Source organism: Schistocerca americana, chromosome 8 (assembly GCF_021461395.2).
Source record: "Schistocerca americana isolate TAMUIC-IGC-003095 chromosome 8, iqSchAmer2.1, whole genome shotgun sequence".
NCBI lineage: Eukaryota > Metazoa > Arthropoda > Insecta > Orthoptera > Acrididae > Schistocerca > Schistocerca americana.
The window spans coordinates 97,453,757-97,474,345 of record NC_060126.1 but is presented as its reverse complement, the minus strand read 5'-3'; positions in this window follow the sequence as shown (position 1 = coordinate 97,474,345).

Genomic DNA, 20,589 nt, shown 5'->3' with positions numbered 1-20,589 from the left:
CCGCTCTTAAAGGAAAATGTTTTGACACCATTCCTGACATTGAGAGAGCCACGTCATAGCAGCTGAACAACCTTAAAAGAAGCCTTCGAGAAATGCTTCCAATCATGGATTCAAAGTCGGAATAAGTGCATTGCTAGCCGAGAAGAGTGCTATGGAGGGGATTAAATCAAATTTTATGTAAATGTATCACTTTTTTTCTAATAAAGTTATTCACCATATTTTTCATCACATCTCTTATTGCTTCCTCCCACATACATCTCACAGAAACCCCGTGAGGGTAAAATTGTAGAGACTCGAACTCACGCTGAGGCTACCCGGAATCATTCCTCCCGCGAACCGTTCACTGCTGGAACAGGAAAGACGTGAATTGATAGTGGTAGACAAAAAAATATCCTCCACCACACACTGTAAGGTGACTTACGGAGTGTAGGTGTTGATATACTTTAGGTCATTTTTGCGTTTGCAATACAGCGATAAATGCATTCTCTTTAGACACAAAATATGAGACACATACCACATTAACCATGGTTAATTTGTTACAGTACAAACAAATTCAATTATTGATTCTCAGACGCCACTCTGATGATGCGTATCTGTCTACCACTGTGATGCAGTCAATCCTGCAATCCAAAAATTGGCCGACACGGTTGACTCGAACACTGCGGTGACATCCATATGTTTTCTGTTCACACATTTCTCTTTTATATTTACTTTTGACAGGAACCACGCTTTCTCACCGTCTAGTGAGATTACAGCTCCTTGCTGAAGGTCTGACCTCGGGGAGGGAGATACGTCTAGCCGCTGCTTTAGCCCCCACCACGCACTTCCACTCCTCGAGCCGGCCGCTGTGGCCGAGCGCTTCTAGGCGCTTCAGTCTGGATCTGGAACCGCGCGACCGCGACGGTCGCAGGTTCGAAACCTGCCTCGGGCATGGATGTGTGTGATGTCCGTAGGTTAGTTAGGTTTAAGTAGTTCTAAGTTCTAGGGGACTGATGACCTCAGATGTTAAGTCCCATAGTGCTCAGAGCCATTTGAACCATTTGAACCACTCCTCGACTTCCACAACAGTGCGACGTCGTCATTAAGACAGCGCTCTCGACGTTTCGACCTCTATAATCGATATTTATACGCACTCGTGACTTGTGCGAGCATAGAATTAATACCTCCGACCACGACATCGTGGGTCTCTTACACTGCAACACAACTTCTGAGGCGCTTGAAGACAGTTACTTGTACCAGTTTTTCGATTTAAATGTGCGCGACAGATCTCTGTTCCCCATATATGGCTCTTGATCTTTAATCCTCGCTTTTTCTATTGTAAGACTTGATGATCTCGAAACGCCATTGTCTGTCGAGAAGCCCGCTCTTTCGGCCAGCAACAAGTCGCGAATATTTAGTCAAGAAAGGCGTTTCTCGAAGGCTGAGCTCACAAATGGACACATGCACCGGACACTTAGCATGAATGTGTTGCAAAAAATGTAACTTGCCATATCACAGGAATAGATTCCGATAAAAACAGTCTAGGAAAGTTTATATGTTTAAGCAAGGGAAAACAGGGCGTTACAGAGCAGCCACGAAAGTTGTCGCTAGATAATTCAGTTGGTAAGAAGAGGGACTTAAGGTGACGAACCAGATACAGACAAGGGAGGTATAGTAATTTTCCATGTAGTGATGCTCTGTTTTATTTCCATTTACAAATCCGAACGGACTCGGTACGGGAAATGAGGGAAATTTTATTTAAATTAGTACACTGGATAAGGTCTCATTGGCCATATATCGCCTTGTGGGCAGACAAGTCGTTCACTGCATATGCAAAGGTCGTAAAGGATTCCGATTTAGTGAATCAGCACGTCAAGGCCCTATATTTACTAACAGATCTAACCCTAAGGAACAAAAATAACAGAATAAGGGCGTCGTATACAGTGAGTTTGGGTCAACCATGCAGTGACTTGCAACCGCTGTGCATTATTTTTCGTAGCTTCTAGGATAATTCTCAAACTCTCTGAGGGAAAGGAAACGAAACTATCTTAAATAAGACAGTGGATGTGTTCAGAAAAATGGTCTTTTATTAGATACCTTGGTAGTGGATTGTACAGATCCAAAAAAAAAGAAAAAAAAACGCAACCTAGTTTAGTCCCTTACGTACAGACAAACTAGAGATGGATTACGTTGATTTAGCATAGAATTCAGCACGAATAACTCTTAGAACATTTGGCAGAATGATCTACTTTAGAACGAACCTCCGTTCATGCATTCACATAGGAATTCCTGTCAGACAGAAATTAACAAAAGAGGAAAACTCATCGCCCAAAACTTCAGCAAATTCGAGGGAGCTGCGGATTAGTCATTTCACACCATGACTATTGGAATTTGATAGACTCATGGGCTTGAGATACGTTAGAGACATTACAGGCAAAGTTGGAATATCTGGAGGCCACGCGTAGTTCAACTCCTTGGCAAGAGGAAAATTATAAAATTCCCTCAGCATTGAATTTACAGCAAACGGAATTGATGCTACGACGACCTATCTTTATCTGAGGATCGCAAAAGAGGGCTAATGCAGAATTAACCATTAGTATGATAACTACGTGACTTATTATAAAGCCAAGCAACAACTCGAATTCACTATTCTTAGGTGCACGCAAAAAAGTTAAACTTCGCACGTAAGAGTACACCCAAGGTAAAAAGAAAAACAAAAATAACGACGTACCACTAAGCAATTATCCGAATGGGATGGAAATCAGTAGATATAATGCAAACGTAAACAAACAAATGATTACAGTTTCAGAAAAATTCGATGATCTACTCAAGAGAAAGAGCTTCACAAATTTAGTAAGTCAATAATGTGTTTGGTCAACCTCTGGCGAATATGCGAACATTTATTCGGCTTGGCGTTGATTGATGTTATTGGATGTCCACCTGAGGTATATCGTCCCAAATTCTGTCAAATTGGCGCGTTTGGTCGTGAAAATCCCGAGCTGGCTACAGGGCACTGGCCATAATGCTCCAAACTGTGCTTCACTCTCCTTACGCGAAATGGACGTTGGCGGCAGTGGAGTCAGTCTGTAGTCTGTCTCAAATACTGGTTCCATAAATCTGAGCAACAGTGCATCGCAAGAAAGTGCATCGCCTTCCCTGCAGGGATTCTCATTTGAGCTCACGAAGCACCTCCGTAATAACTGCTTGTTGATCGAACCTGCCGGTAACAAATCTGCAGCCCGCCTCTGAACTTCTTCGATATCTTCCTTTAATCCGATTTGGTGGGGATCCAAAACACTCAAACAGTACTCAAGAATGAATCGCACTAGCGTTCTATACGCCGCCTCCTTTACAGACGAACTACAGTTTCCGAAAATTCTCCTAATAAAATAGAGCATTGGCCTTCCCTTCTACGAACCTGACGTTCTCGTTCCAACGTCTAAATATTTAATCGAAGTGATTATGTCAAGCTACAATCCTGCTAAAGTTGTATTCTAACTTTACAAGACTGTTTCTCCTACCCAACCCCATCAATTCACGATTTTCTACACATAGAGCAAGCTACTGCCGGCCAGAGTGGCCGAGCGGTTCTAGGCGCTACAGTCAGGAACCACGCGACCGCGACGGTCGCAGGTTCGAATCCTGCGTCGGGCGTGGATGTGTGTGATGTCCTTAGGTTAGTTAGGTTTAAGTAGTTCTAAGTTCTGTGGGGCTGATGACCTCAGAAGTTAAGTCCCATAGCGCTCAGAGCCATTTGAACCATTAAAAAGAGCAAGCTACTATTCATCACAACAACTAGAAATTTTGTCTGAGTCGTCTTGTATCTTGCTGCAGTCACTCAGCCGACAGTTTCCCATACGCCATGGCGTATCAGCATCAAGCTGTAAATTGTTGCTCACCCTGTCAGTCAGATCATTATGTCCGTAGAGAATACAAGCGGTCCTGTCACGCTTTCCTGGGGCACTCCTGATGACGCCCTCGTCTCTGATGAACACTGTATTACTTTGAAAACGCCGTTTCCAAGTACAATTACATTGTTATTAACAAATATAATCAACTTTAACCAAATCACCAATGTTGTGTGGTAGCTTAAAAATTGTGTACGGTGGGCAAAATATTTCCAGACTAACCTCGAGTTAATAAAGTATAATGAAAGCTAAAGGTATTGAGTATTGCAAGACATCTAGAAATCTGAAGCTACGTGTAACAAAGATAACTCTTCATTTTATGTGGGTGAGGGGGGATGGGGGGGGGGGGGGGGCTGCCGACGTGTTCGGGTGACCGCCTACATGCAACATTCCGGGAAACTAGAGGCGGGGAGGGACGCACACTATGCTGTAGGTGCTTGCAGGCTGACCGCACCTGTTGACAGCAACAAAAAATCCATCACGATCCACCATTCCACGGGTCCAGAGTTATAGCCGCCAAACCGCGAAAGATGGGTAAGGCAAGATAAAGTAACAAACACTACAGTAAGTAGCAAATAGACAGTAGATAGCGTGAGTTAGGTGGCGCAGTGGTTAGCACACTAGACTCGCATTCGGGAGGACGACGGTTCAAACCCGCGTCCGGCCATCCTCATTTCGGTCTTCCGTGATTTCCCTAAATCGCTTCAGGCAAATGCCGGGATGGTTCCCTTAAAAGGGCACGGCCGACTTCCTTCTCCATCCTTCCCTAATCCGATAGGACCGATGGCGCCGCTGTTTGGTCCCCTCCACCAAATCAAGCAACCAAAGCATGAGTTCGGAAACGTGGGCGGAAATTGCCGAAAGAAACAGCAATCAGCTGAATTACACATTGACAAAACAGTGATTTGTTGCAAGGTGATGTAATTATTCATGTAGCACAAGCCCGCATATTTTATTCCTACTTGTATACTCTAATAGTACTCCCCAGGTCTATTAACATAATGAATGTTAAACTGAGATGTTCTTTTCATAATTCGTATTACTACTTGCAAACTGTATATTTAATTCCACATGTTGTCTACAGTCAAGCAAGGAACTGAATTACCTGCTCACTTCGGTTTGTGAGAAATTGTGTTTCTTCATTTATTCAGCACAGAAGTGTAACAGAGAGAGATCGCAGACAGATGCAAGCCTTAACGTCATAGGAGGTAATGCAGTGTGTGGTTTGAAAGCCCTCATGCAAAGATGCGATGTCTACGGGGAGAACTGTCTCTTTTACATAAAGAGGCAGTTGGAAGTTTTCCGTAGTAACCGCAAGATACAGCATTTCAACGGCTGGTCTGGAACGTGACTAGAAAGACGGCTAGCTTCTGCCTGTGTCCTGGCCCACAAAGTAAACAAAAAGTCTCACTCTATCAAAATCTTGAAATTTCATTTGGGCAGTGCTGGCAATCTCGACGAAACTTGCATGGAAGTTGGACGGCGCTAGCAGTCATTACCGTCAATGGCAGAAGTCTTCGAGTTTTTCCAGAACTGGACAGAGAACTTAGAATTTCTATTCGGAGACTCTCTGCCTCCTGCCTCCACAAACGAGGGTGTTGCTAGCACTCCCGTTGCCGCACACCCGAAGATGTGTCCAGTACGCTATTAAATGTCGCTCACAGCCGGCATGCACGCAGCCGAGTACTTGCTCAGATTCTGACAGCAATACTTGCCCATGGAATAGATCAGGGCGAGAGGCATTTGTTAACTTTGCGGACTTATTCGTTTCGGCAATTAATGACCGCTCTTAGTTGTTTGATTTACAGGAAGCACTTTGCATCTGTGAACGGTGTTTGTTCCGCTTAACGATTGGCAATATTCGTTCACAGTCGTAAGATTGGTACCTAAATTGAGATTAGATATAAATGTCTCTTTAATACTGCGTTCACTGTTTTGCTGTTGAAGATTTTTCTCGGCTGAATGCACGTTGAACGAAATAAATAGCATCCTTTATAAGCCTGCATTTTCATTCAATACTTAGATGGCTCCCATAACTAAAATATGGTGTCATGTGGTGGTTGATCTATGTATTTTATACACAGTTATGAACTTTTGGAGGCGTTTCCGAGTAGATCTCAGAGTGAGGTGGTATGCAGATCGCGCATCGTGCTAAAGCGGAATTCTACAACGAATCCCCCTGACATGACTCCTATACTTAATATCTCACTTTTAATCCCTTGGCCCTATTGAAGAATCATGTCATGTTGAAATCCCCTTAGAAAAATTAATGAATTACTGTGCTGATAAACCTCTTACTTTATTTTATTTTCAAACAGCTGAGCAGAACTGAACGTACTCTGACATTTCTCTCTTTACTTATTCTGATCAACACTAAACTGCCACACAATATTTTTAGCGCAACGCAATCTGACTTTCAACCATCCCTACAAAAGAATGGCCCTGACTAACAATAACCTATACCTTTCATGAATCACTTACCTCACAAAAATCAAAAATCTTCGTAACTCGAACTACTACAATACAGCGAGCGCCAATACTGCCAGCTAAATAAAAGATTCTAACTACTGAAGGCACTAACTACTGATAGGCATAGTTAGCAAATGAAAGATTTTAATAGAGAACAAACAATGTATTTACCTTAATAATATTCAAAAGTCATCATATATATATATATATATATATATATATATATATATATATATATCAGTTCATAATACGCAGTATTACAAATTTACTCTTTCCCATGGACACACGTCCAGATCGTCCGCTCTCAAAATTCTGCCACCTCTCTCCCCACATCCACCACTGCTGGCGGCTCACCTCCAACTGCGCAACGCTACGCACTGATCACATCCAACAGCCCAACACTACAATATCAAAATTTCCAACAATTCAAAGCAGCCACAGACTGCACACAGCACAGTCAGTGATTTTCATACAGAGCGCTACGTGGCGTTATCAACATAAAAACCTAAACAGCCTACTTACAATGCGAGGACGCACACCGCACGTTTAACAAGAATCAATTTAATAAAAAAGCACAAAAATAATCCGCAAAGGAATGATTGGGCTGAGGTGACTGGCTGGTAATTTTTAACTGAAAGCCAGAAATACTGTTCCGAATCAAACAATTTTTTATTATTACTAGGTTTTTACGTTAACATCTCAATATGCGTGATGAGGTGATCCCTCCTGATTAATTATGGAGCAATGTGTTTAGATGAAAATTACAAGTAACACAGAAGCATTAATTTTTTTCCAGATTTAAATAGGGATTGGCACCTGTCCTAACACTGACAGAGAGCACCAGATTCTAGTTGATTTACATATCAACATGAAGGTTATTGACATACAGAAAACTACACTTTGAGCACGCACTGTACATATGGCCCACAACTAGCCATTCGATACCTGTCTCGGTAAGACCGATTTCAATACGGGCGGAGCTGCAGATGTTTACCCTGTGATGTTCTCTGCAACGTCAAAACCACGGAAGGCGGTCCTCTCGTGATGTCCAGATGTGGACCAGCATCTTGTTGCAGCTGTGAATGCCCCACGCGGTCGCGTGTGTACAAAACTAATTCCCGGGCTGCCGGACGAAATACTAAACTTCGCTGTCAATCCGTCGCGCGGATCGGAGCAAAAGCGGCCGCTTCCCTTCGAAGCCAAAACGCGAGTCCTTAATTGCTGTAGCTACCAGACGCTCCGCGCTCGGCGCCAGGGCCCGTCCAACAATAACAATTTTCTTATTAACTACCCAATCACTTTCACTCCCGCTCGTCGTGTGGATGCCCAGCGGCTGTTCGCTCAGCGTTGCTTTTGGGAGGCGCCCGTTGTCTGAGGTCACCAGCCCGAGCTCTAGACAGGCGCCGTTTTCAGAATTCGCTCGGGCGCCGGCGCCGGCGCCGCCATTGTCTGGAGCGGGCGTCTGGTCTAGGGTGAGAGCAAAGGGACGCTTCTGCGCAGGGTGCCCACTTGGGCGGCCCTACCTGTGGGTGTTATAAAATCGCCCCCCGACTGCTCAGCACCGAGCCCACATGCAGTGGTTTCCGGCTGAGAACACTACCACGGAAAAGTTCTTTATACGAGGTGCGGCTAGAAAAAAACCGGACTGATGCTGGAAAAACATTTATTTACAATTTCATGTTATCTTCTTCAATGTACTCTCCTCCTCTGTCTCTACACCGCTCCATACGAATTTTCCACTGTTCATAGCAATGCTGCAGATCATTTTCGGTAAGTCCATACATTACTTCCGTCGCTTTTTCTTTTACTGCTTCAACAGTCTCAAATCTAGTTCCTTTCAAAGCTGACTTTAGGGAAAAGAAAAAAGTCACAGGGGGCCAAATCAGGTGAGTAGGGTGGATGATCTAAGATGGGAATGTTGTGTTTTGCCAAAAACGTCTTCACTGACAACGCACTGTGAGCTGGGGCATTGTCTTGGTGAAGGATCCATGACTTTTTTCTCCACAAATCGTTCCGTTTTCTCCGTACTCGCTCACGTAGGGTAGCCAGGACGCTAATGTAGTAATGCTGATTCACTGTTTGGCCCTCTGGTACCCAATCAATGTGCACAATCCCTTTGACGTAAAAAAAAACAATCATCATTGCCTTGAATTTCGATTTTGACATTCGTGCTTTTTTTTGTCGTGGAGAACCAGGAGTTTTCCAATGCATCGATTGGCGTCTAGTTTCGGGATCGTAAGTAAACAACCACGATTCATCGCAAGTAATAACATTTTGTAAGAAGGTGGGATCACTTTCAATGTTTTACAGGATGTCAGAACAAATCATTCTTCGGCGTTCCTTCTGTTCAATTGTGAGACACTTTGGAACCATTTTTGAACACACTTTGTTCATGTTGAAACTTTCATGAAGAATCTGCCTAACACTTTCCTTGTCAACTCTTGTTAACTCAGACACTGCTCTGATTGTTAAACGGCGATCTTGTCCAACAAGTTTACCGATTTTTTCAATGTTTGCATCAGTTTTTGCTGACAATGGTCTGCCAGTGCGAGTGTCATCACTGGTGTCTTCGCGGCCATCTTTAAATCGTTTAGACCACTCAAACACTTGTGTTCGCGATAAACAATCATCGCCGTACACTTGTTGTAACATTACAAACGTTTCACTTGCAGATTTTCCTAGTCTGAAATAAAATTTGATGTTAACACGCTGTTCTTTCTGTACACTCAACATTTTCCGACGCACAGACAAAACGTCAACTACTTAAAACAGACGCCACGGGCAGACTGAGTGCAGGAGGCAGATGAAACTCGAGCAGTAGGCGGAGCGAGAGTCACGTGACAGGCCACGCGACTTTCAGCCTTATTGCTTCGTTTTATTGTTTCACCAGTACTAGTCCGGTTTTTTTCTAGCCACACCCCGTAATACGTGATTTTTACTGCAATACAGCTTGTGTTCATTGTGCGCTTTAATACACCTGTGATAGTTATAATTATGCGCGCGGAACCCTTAACTTGATCTCCTCACTTTGCTGGTTGCATGCCAACCCTCAGTTCAGTAATAACAACGCAAATTGGCGGATAATTTGGGCCTTGCACTTGCAGTGCATGGGCCAGAAAAGATGCCACCTTGTAGTTTTTAAAGATGGGCCTACCTCTGTGAGTTTCAGACTTAATAACTTAATAATACATTATCTGCTGGGCAACGACTAAATGACAAGCTGATGGTCAGCTCTCCGATTTTGTATTCTGTAAAATATCATTTTGACAAATTTTATACTTTTTAAATGAACTGTATGAAACGCACTGCTTAATCCGCAGGGGAGGACAGGTAGTTTAAATTGTGGAAAGGGGCCCAAATAAGGGGCTGTCACTTACACTCGAACATACAACTTTATTATTTGATCAAACATTACAAGAGCCCAAAAAATTTCTTTTAAACACACAGCTTTAATATTTCGGACTTAATTGCCGGCTGAAAGCCACTTTAATTTAAAACCGGCTGAAGGCCAATAACTTAAAACGGAAGCATAATCAGAAATATAAAATGCAGGCCTTATCTTACAACACTTCTTTATTTAGGCTGAAGGACCAAAGAATCTGAGATTTTCAGAGCAAACAATTTGAATTCGAAATCGGCTGAAAGCCCAACACTTAAAGCTAAAAAACATTAACTTTTTTTTAAAAAAAAAAACAAGGCCTTACATAAAACAGTTCTTAATTAGGTAAAACTCAACCAAAACAGAAATTTAAAAGGCAAAGCCTTATCTTAAAACCGTTCTTTAGTTAGCCTGAAGGCCCAAAGAATCAGACACTTCAAGAGCAAAAAACTTAAACTCAAATTGGCTGTAGACCTAACACTTAAAACTCCATAACATTAATTTTCTTTAAATACCAAAGGCCTTACCTAAAACAGTTCTTTAATTTAGGCTGAAGGCCTTAAGAGCAAAACAATTCAAACTGAAACTTTAAATTCAACATTAAAACCTTTAAAATGCCAAAGGTTTTACGTGAAACAGTTTTCTAAATTAGGCTGAAGGCTTAAAGAATTTTACGCCTTGAGGGAAAAACAACCTTAATTTAAAAAACAAAATCACTAGAAGCCGTACAAGTACAAACAACAAGAACAAATAAAAAAAGGTAGTACCCCCAAGGGCGCTCAGATGTTCGAGGGTCTCCCTGGAATTCAAACACTAACGCTCGCTTAGGTGAGACAAGCCAACCATTCACGATCCGACGACAACCCAAGCAACCGACAGTCAACGGACCTATCGACAAGATAACTTCTATTTCACCCGACCAGGGCACAACAGGGAGTTCAACTGAACAACGTAGAAGATATTGGCGCCCACAACCAATCAATCATACATGGAGCTATCAAACCACACACCGTGCTGGTCAGCAACAACATGATGAGGAAACTGCACTGCCTGAAATTTACGTCAACGGCCAGGCCAGGTAACCAGAAAGTTAACAGCCACAAGGCAGAAGATTCCGCTGGTGCACTTCAATTCAAATAACCAAATTAAGTGAAACTCCACCGGAGAGTGGCTGGAATTTTCCAACTTGAAAACTACGTTGTTGCTCGCGGGAATGTCCCAACAGCCGTCAACGAACTCCAGATGACACAATATGAACAATCTTGACTTGCCAGTAGATCAAATCAAAACTCAACTTTCGTGTCCAGGGTCGGTGAGCCACGGAATTCATAGCAATGGCAACAGCCCCACACACTCCGACACTGCATAGAGACTGTCAGCGGCCCCGGCGAAACACGTCGCTCGGACAATTCCTCGCTGCTCCACGCCGACCGACCGATTGCCCAGGCCCGGAATCGGTGAAAGGACCCTATATACGTCGGCCGATAAGACAACCATCCGAACGACCAACCAACGGTCGTCCCGCTCCAATCTCCCTCCGTCGGACAGTTCACGTGTGTCGCCAGCGGTCGGCGAGCACTGGCTGTCGGCGCCTCAGCCGCGCTCCGTCCCCGACTTCACTGTCGCTGTGTCCCGACTGCACTGCAGGTCCATCCCGAACTGACTGCCAGACACACGACGACCTGGAAATACCATCGGTCGCTCCAGAGATGATACGACAGTGCAATTATCGATACGCGCTGCTGCTGCCGTTTACGGGCAAGTAAGGCAGGAAGTTAGTGACGCCTGTAAATGGAATAAGAAAACGAGGCGGGAGTACCGTAATAGAAGATGACGAACCATAAACGGGATAAACGCGAGCCGTGCACAGCTCACTGTATCACTGATGTACCTGACAAATTTTCAGAAGAATGCATTTCAGACGCTACTCAGGCATTTTCACGTTTCCTGTAACAGGCTTAATAGGAGATGTACAGAGGACTTAGTAAGATTTTGATAATGGCCACTTGTCCAGAAAAGTATCGTTTGTGTGGTGTCGTCGAAAGAACGGGTTACCAAGGTAGGGTCAGTACCCCGCAATGAAACCACAAGAAAGCACAGTCCCTGCCTCACGCAGAAACGAATGTTGAATGAGCACAGCCCGCGCAGACGCGTCCAGAAGAGTTTTCACACGCCACCGCGTCAGCACGCTCGCCCACGTCTGAGTGCAGTGCCGCTTAGCCCATTCTGCAGTTACCGCCGACCACGACACCGTCGCCTCCCTACAGCCAGCAATGCGTCAGTTCCGTTATGCAGAATTCTGCATAAGTGTTTACCGTCAATTGTACCCTGTGAGAAGAGACCAGTATCTTGTTCTATATCTACTGATTCAAGTGATACCTTAATGTTCAGTGACTGTAACAAATACGAGGTATGTCCATACAGTAAGTTCCGTTTGGGTATATAAAACAAACGTGTACAGATACAGAAAAAATATTATTGTACAGAAATCTACAACTGTTAAACTACTTTTCTACATAGCTTCCGAAATTTTGTAGGCGCTTGTCATACAGTAGCACAAGTTTTTGTATGCCTTCTTCATAGAAGATTACCGTTGTTTATTCAACCATGTGGTAGCATGTTCTTTCAGCTCATCATCATTGTTCAAGTGTTGACCACTAAGGGCATATTTTAGGTGTAAGAAGAGATGAAAGTCGCTAGGAGCGAGATGCGGGCAGTATGGAGGAGGAGCAAACGCGCCCCAGTGAAAATCCCGTAAGAGTTGTTTGGTCACATTCGCCGTGTGAGATTGGGCATTATCGTGGAAGAAAACGAAATTTGTTTTACAGTAACCATTTCACGACTTAGTGATCGTGAGATTTGCGGAACTTCCACAGCAAGGGCACTAAGCGTAAATTAACGATCTGAGCCTTGGTAAAAAAAATGCTGTTTTGAAGAGCGCGCCGCAGCGCTTTTGTGTGAAGCAGTCGCCCTCCGTTTCTGGCGGTGGCGCCGCTATGGCAATCGCAGCTTTGGTGTCTCCCTCTGGTGGGAAAGCGGAAAGGTTGCCTGTTCACGTGCTTTTAAGGGGCGCTTTCAGCTCGGCAGGGGGTCAGTCGGAGTGAGGCTAGGTCAGTCTCGCGTCACCAGTAGCTGGTCTGTCTCTCGTTTGCATTAGTGCGGCAGTTAGTGTCTGTCTGTCGTCGGAGTGCTAGTATGTTTGTCGTTTGGATCAAACCATAAAAGAGTCTTGCCACTCCGCCAGTAACATAACTCAGCTAGTGGTCGCCCGGTCGGGGCTGAGTTCCTGCATCTGAGTCTGTGCGTTAGGCCGCCAGTCTGCTCGAGTTGCGCCCGTCATTGGCGGTTGGATCGGTCTGTTGGTCGGTCGGGCACTGGGACGCAAGATGACTTGTCCGCCTTGAGCGCCGGCGCATGTGAGGTCGCCACGTGAGTCCAGTGGGCAGCGCCGTGTAGAAAGGGGTAGTGGCTTCGCGGTTCACACGAGAGCAACAGGAGCGAAACCACGACATCGGGCTGGCCGGGGCGAGCTGCGGCGCCGTGAGACGGGAGATCGGCGCGCCTTCCTGCGTCCGTTCAAGGGGCTGGCAGCGGACGGTTCGGGAGAGCGATTTGGGGGTGCTGCGCCAGGTCTTCGCCAGAAATCGCAGTTTATTAGAAGTTAAGTGGTTGGAGATGTGTTGTTTCATTTACTTGTTAAATTCTACTTGTTTTCTTGGCGAGGTCACCAGCCACTTTGTTTTGGGGTCGTCCCACCATTCTTCTCAGTTTGCCCACCCGAGGGAAGGTGGTTATTTTGTGAATTGGGTGGTCCGTTTTTCCCTTGTGGATTTGGGGAGGTTTAGAGCAATCTGCGGTTCGGGTTGTTTAGTAACCCCCACCCTGTCAATCTGCCATACGTTAATAACTGCCTCTGTCATGTTTGTCGGATTCTTTGTTAACGAATTTATTGCTTAAAGGCCGAATTCTTGAAAGATGTTTTTATCTTGCCTATCAAATTTGCGAGGTGGTATATGTGTAATGTAGAGCACGTTGTACATTTTATGTAAGTTTGCATTTTATGGGTTTGATTTAAATAGTCATTTTAGGTGATAAGCTTGCCACCCCTCCACCGTAAGAGACCATAAAACAAATTGCACTTTCGGTGGCAAATAATATGAGTGTTGTACCATTTCCATCCCTCTTACGGGGTGCATAGTTTACAAGTTTGTGTGAATTGTCAATTTTTTTTGGTTTAAAGTAATCTGGTGTGTAGCAGATGTGCCCCAGTGTACTCTTTCAGAGGTAGTTGTGAGCGGTCATGACTACAACCGTGTTGAAAGGGAGCAGGCAAGTTTCTCAGCCCGAAGGCTCATACTGTTAGTATTTTTCTTTCTGCCTCTAAATAAAATTGTAACTTGATATTTCGAGGGTGCTTTTCTGCTTATAATTTTAAACCTGTTTTGAAAAGCTTCAAGGAATAAAATTCACATTTGTTAAAAGTAATTTCATTTTCCACGCTCACCTGGTGTGATTAAAAGTGTAAATAAAGTATTAAATTCTTTAAGGAAAGATTTTGAAGGTAAATTCGCGGTTCACGGTTGTGCTAAATCTTCTCGTCATTTGTGTGAACCAGTTCATCAGTAACCACAGACGGGCGTCCACTTCGTTCTTCATCGTACACTTGATCACGTCCTTCATTGACCCATTGACCATTATATCACTCACAGTATTTTGTTCGTAAACCTCGCAGATCTGCCAATGAATTTCCTTTGGTTTAACTTTCTTTGCATTTAGAAAACGAATCACAGATCTGACTTCACACGCGGCGGCATTTTCAGTTACTGCTGAATTATAGAGAAGCACTACAAAGCACAGGTCGGCAGCAGCGATATGAAAATGGCGTACATGTCTTTACCTTGAGTCAGAGTATCTGCCGCGCATGCTCGGAACTGCGATCGTAGCGCTGCCGCGAATAGAAATAAAAACGGAATTTACTTTGTGGACGACCCAAGTACTTAAAATATTACTGTGGACATGGATTGTTACAAAGTTAAGTATTTCATCAAGCTATAGTAAAGTGATCAAATATTTTATGCGTTGTACGAGGGCTGTTCGGAAAGTAAGGTGCCCACGATCGCGAAACGGAAACCGCAGTGAAATCGAAAAATGTTTTGTTTGCAGCAGTTTGCTACATCTTCCAGCTACTTCCCTACATAGTCGCTGCTCCGACTTACACATTTGTCGTAGCGTTGCACCAACTTCCCAGTACCTTCGTCATAGAGGGCAACCGACTGTGCTTTCCGCAACTTCTCTTCTAGACCTAAACTGATGTTTGTGCCAAAATGTTGTCTTCGTATCAGCGGGTCTTGCGAGCAGGGATGAAGAGGGAGCCAAGCCGGGCTGTATGGCGGGTGATCAAACACTTCCCATCAAAAACGCTGGAGGGGCGCTCTCATTACCCCTGCAGTGTGCGGCCGACAATCGTCACGAAGAAGAAACAGAATGACAGGTGCGTTATATGGGGTTGCATGAAATCAGGCGAAACAGCGCAGTAAGGACCCGTACTTGGCGGGAGACTATTATACTAGGCACGTTTACGTGTTCACTGTGTGTTCAGAACTGAAAACAGCGATGTGACGCGATCGACAGGCATATTAGAGACACTGTCCAACACATCTACGCAATGCTTCACCCCATTTCCACTGTCGTTCCCATTTCGCGACCTATCGGAACTTCCCGAATAGACCTCGTAGTGTCAACTCGGCTTCTTCCAGGAGTAAAGCAAGAACCCACCACTGTACTAAGGACTGCTAATTCGTCCAGTACATCAGGTTCCATATGAAATAAGTTTGGAGATCAGATCACTTGCCAGTCTCCCGCTTAACGGTCCACTATATAATGTATTGTGTACTGTGTATTTAAACTGGCGACCTAAAAACGACGGAGAAGCTTCATCCCGCCGTAGCCCTCAGTTGTTCATAACCCCACAACAAGTCAAAACAGTCCACCTACCGCATCGCCGCCCGCACCGAACCCAGCGTTATTGTGCGGTTCGGGCCCGCAGTGGACCCCTCCCCTCCCCGCCCCCCCCAGAGGAACGTCTTATACCAGACGGGGTAGAATAATTATAGTGTACGCATAGTGTTTGCCCAGCAATCGCCCTGTGTAACTGAGATGGAATAAGGGGAACCAGCCCGCATTCGCCGCGGTAGATGGAAAACTGTCGGCACACCGGACCTCGCCGGGCGGATTCGTGCCAGGGACCAGCACACCTTCCCACTCGAGAAGCAGCGCGTCAGACTGCGCGGCTAGCCGAGCGGTCCAAGTATGTAGTAGTAGAGCTGCACAACCAATATATCGAGAAGGTTTTCCAGATCGCCTTGATCCAGCATGCCATGTCCCTCCTGCAAAACAGCAGCCCTCCGAACCTGCAACACACTCACGTCCAGCAGGTAGTCACACTTCATTCGTCGTTACCACTAGAGCCAATGGAACCTGCAACCCAAATATCAACCCATGCCCACCCCTTATGTTGATAAACGTTCCAAACAATAACAACAACAACAAAAACGATTTGTTGTCCACAGAGTCTCTGACAGCAGCCACGAGAGACGCCAGTTTGGCTGCGAATAATATACACCATTCGCAAACCTGACTCCAAAAACCCTATATTTTCCCCTCTCCTGTCCAGTCCTCATGTACTACTCCACCTTAACCAACATTACACCCACACACCCTCCACACACTCTCCCAAAGAAACTTTAACCGTCTCCCCATTTCAGATTATAGTCTCTGACCTGACGTTTACCCAGTCTACCAGCTAAGTCCATCCCACACTTTCCACCTCATTACAGCTACTTTCCCCATCGCCTGCCCCAATATTTATTAGCCTCACCATTACCACCTCTCTACTCTGTCCCCTCTTCTGTCCCAACAGCCACACATGCCCCATCAATAATATACACCAGTCCTCCAGCCTTGTACCATCACATTCCTACCTCCTCACCGCCTAACATTTTCACCTACAATCGTCTACTCCAGAGCAGGTCCTCCCAGTTTTAGTGTTGGGAAAGTGCTTGTTTTAAATATGACTGTTTCACCACCACGCTTTAAATAATTTTAAATGTATTCTTACTGTGTTTCGCATTACCTTTTATTTTTACTGTTTTTAACTACAAGTGCTAGAAGTCATATCTCTCGTATATATGAAAGCTTTTATTTTGTTTTGGCCGGCCGGGGTGGCCAAGCAGTTCTAGGCGCTACAGTCTGGAACCGTGCGACCGCTACGGTCGCAGGTTCGAATCCTGCCTCGGGCATGGATGTGTGCGATGTCCTTAGGTTAGTTAGGTTTAAGTAGTTCTAAGTTCTAGGAGACTGATGACCTCCTCAGCCGTTAAGTCCCATAGTGCTCAGAGCCATTTTTAATTTTGATTTCACCTTTAAAAGTTTTAAATTCATTGATAATACATTATCTTTTTGTTTCTTATTTAATGTTTATTGTAAACTGGCTGAAGAGCGGGTTGACTCTACTGCTGATAGCCCCCCCCTCCCCCGCCCATCCGCCACTCGCCAATATGCACCGAAGCGGAGATGAATACAGAAAAATGGAGTGGCAGTTTGGTCTCAGCTATTTAACGAGTGAACGAGTCACCGAGCGAGGTAGTGCAGTGGTTAGCACAGTGGACTCGCATTCGGGAGGACGACGGTTCTAACCCGCGTCCGGCCTTCTAGGTTTATGTTTTCCGTGACTTTCCTAAATCACTCTACGCAAATGCCGGGATCGTTCCTTTGAAAGGGCACCTTCGATTTTCTAGGCTCTTCAGTCTGGAACCGCGCTGCTGCTAGGATCGCGGGTTCGAGTCCTGCCTCGGGCATGGATGTGTGTGATGTCCTTAGGCTAGTTAGGTTTAAGTAGTTCTACGTCTACGGGACTCATGACCTCAGATGTTAAGTCCCATAGTGCTTAGAGCCATTTGAACCATCTAACGACCTCGATGTCGACGGGACATTATACCCAGTTTTCCTTCTTCCTTCCAGGCGCCGGTTTCATCCGTAGCCCATCGATCAGGGCTTTCGCTAGGAACCATCGTTGGACAGTTGCTGTGTAGAACTTAACTTCTAATCTCTGTCGAGATTAGTGTAGCGACTTTAGCTCTTTGGCCTTACACCAGCTAAGTAGTGATTGCGTCATTAATTTCAGAACATTCCAAGTGAACGTGAAATTGAACCTTTTCCTACTCGTCTCGTCTTTCGCCCACTTCATCATTTTTTGCTTTTCCTTGTTTGGACTCAATGAAGCAAGCAAAACTTCATTTGCAAGTAACTTACGCCAAACAGCAGTCTTTATTTACGTACTTTGTAATAAACTTGTTCACTTAGTAATAAACTTGTTTCACATTGTTTATCTCGACAGTGTTCTTATTGTGCCTCCACTGGAGCGAGACACATCACATCAGGCACCACTTTCGTCTGACTGGTTGCAGCGGTTGCGAGAAACTGGTACGTTCACATTTAGGAGGGCTGACTGAGGTGCTCCACGGCCATGCACCAGAGTTATTAGACCGTGTGTGTGAAAGCACGCGCCACGGATACACCAGCAGATAGGGCAGCGTGGAGGAGCTCCTGTAAAGCACACAGACAGGTCAGACCGCATTGTCTCCGCTGTGTTTGTGTGCCGTGAAGCAGGAGATTTGAAAGCGAGTCAGCGTGCTGAAAAGCAATGCCTCCGACTTTTTTTACTTGAAATCTCTTAAAGCTTTTTAAATAAACCATTCTATATCTTGATTCCTCATTTTTACGTATTTGCTACCCTCTACCTCTAGACGGCTCCGAATTGTAGGCTGTAACAAAGCGGTGTATAACGTAAATATGTCAGTGCGTGAGAAAGACCGTGTTGTGATCGAATTTGCAATTCTAAGACTTCGTCCACAGGTTTTGCACCTCCTATTTCAGCATGACGATGCCACACCACACGCAAGCGCTGCAACAATCCGACGCCTTGGGTTCCCTGTTATCGGTCACCCGCTGTACAGTCGCGACTTGGTTCCATCCGAATCTCATCTGTTTCCAGAACTTAAACACCTTCGACGACTTCACTTAGATTGTGATGAAGTGGTGAAGGCGGAGGTGAGGTTGTGACTCCATTAGCAAAATCAAAGATTCTACAGTGGCGGTATCAACGAATTATTCTCGTTGGGACAAATGTGTTCGTCGCCATGAATACTATGTTGAGAAATGAATACGTAGACATCAAGAATAAAGGCGTAGAATGGTAATAAGGTACGTTTTATTTTTAAAAAAAGCTTTAGGAGTTTTCACATGAAAAATTCAGAGTCATTACTTTTCAGCACGCCCCCGTATTTTATATCCATACAGTACATTTCCCATCAGTGGTCCTCATTAAAACTTCTTTTACTAAGTTCCCTTTACAACAATCAGCAGCCTGTAACACGGATTATGAGACACCCTGTATTCCTGTAAATTACTTTTTTTCCAATTTTTATTATTGTTGTTACATAACATACTTTACAAATTTTATTGTAAATGAAATTGTTATTCATCATTAATACTCATACTGCTATGATTAAAATTATACACGCCTATGGGACAGTAAAAGTTGGAATGACGTCAGTTCATATTTAGGGCGAGCAGAGATGCGAGGAGAGGAGGCGGGGGAGATGGTAACTCTCGATGAACGCCTGCGGTAAGAAACGGTTTGATAGCCAGGGGACGTGACAGCAGACAGCCACTCCTACTCTTACTTTATGACGGAGAAAGTGACACACTGTCAAGCCAAAGAGAAAAGGCATGAAAGAAAGCCACCCTGTACAATTTCCCGTAAAGAATATAAAATATTGTGTTGGTTCGTCAGCTGGAATCGTTTTTGACTTGTATGCTATTGCTCCGGTTGTTGTGAGTTTACTTATCGATTGTAAATTTTTTATATGCTTCACTGTTGCTATCTGACTTTACATATTGCCATTTTGTCATTTGGACATGGGGAGTGCAGCTGTGGAACGCTAGAAAATAGAGTGCGAAGTGGGGAGATGGGAACATTTCCGACATATTATACTTGTTTAGTTCAATAAAGGGATGACACCATCGGAGGCATCCAGACACGTTTCCTTCACATATGGGGATAATGGCACTGCACAGACCACGGCAAGTAAGTAGTTTTCTCGATTTAAAGAGGATCTTCAGTTGAAACTTCCGCGCTGAGAGGCCGTGGTCGATGAATAAAATTTCCACCTGACGTATCGTCTCCATCTGCATTAACAACTCGGCGCATTTTATTGGAAAACTGAGGGTGATTAACGTCAGCCCAAGTGATATTCTTGTGAGCTTCGATGTAGTGTCATTGTTTACCATGGTGCTTGTAAACGAAGCTATTTCATATACAGCAGATATTTTTACGACTGACATAGTGGCTTTATTTAAACACTGCCTGACGACAACTTATTTCCAGTATAACAACGAGTTTTACGAACAGACACGGGGTGGCGATGGGAAGCCCTCTCAGCCCAGCTGTTGCCAATTTATTTATGGAGATCTTCGAACAGCGAGCGCTGCTGACTGCCAGTAAAAAGCCTGCTAAATGGTACCGCTATGTTGATGACACATTTGCAGTGTGGACTCACGGTGAAGAAGAGTTGGATGCCTTCTTGGTGCATCTGAACAGCATTAACCCGAAGATACAGTTTACGATGGAGAAAGGGAGCAATGGTCAACTCAATTTCCTGGATGTGTCGGTAATTAAACGGATGGATGGGACGCTGGGCCACAAGGTATATAGGAACAACACTCACACGGATCGATACCTCCACAAGGAATCTAACCATCATCCTAGGCAAAAAAAGAGGTGCCATTAAAACC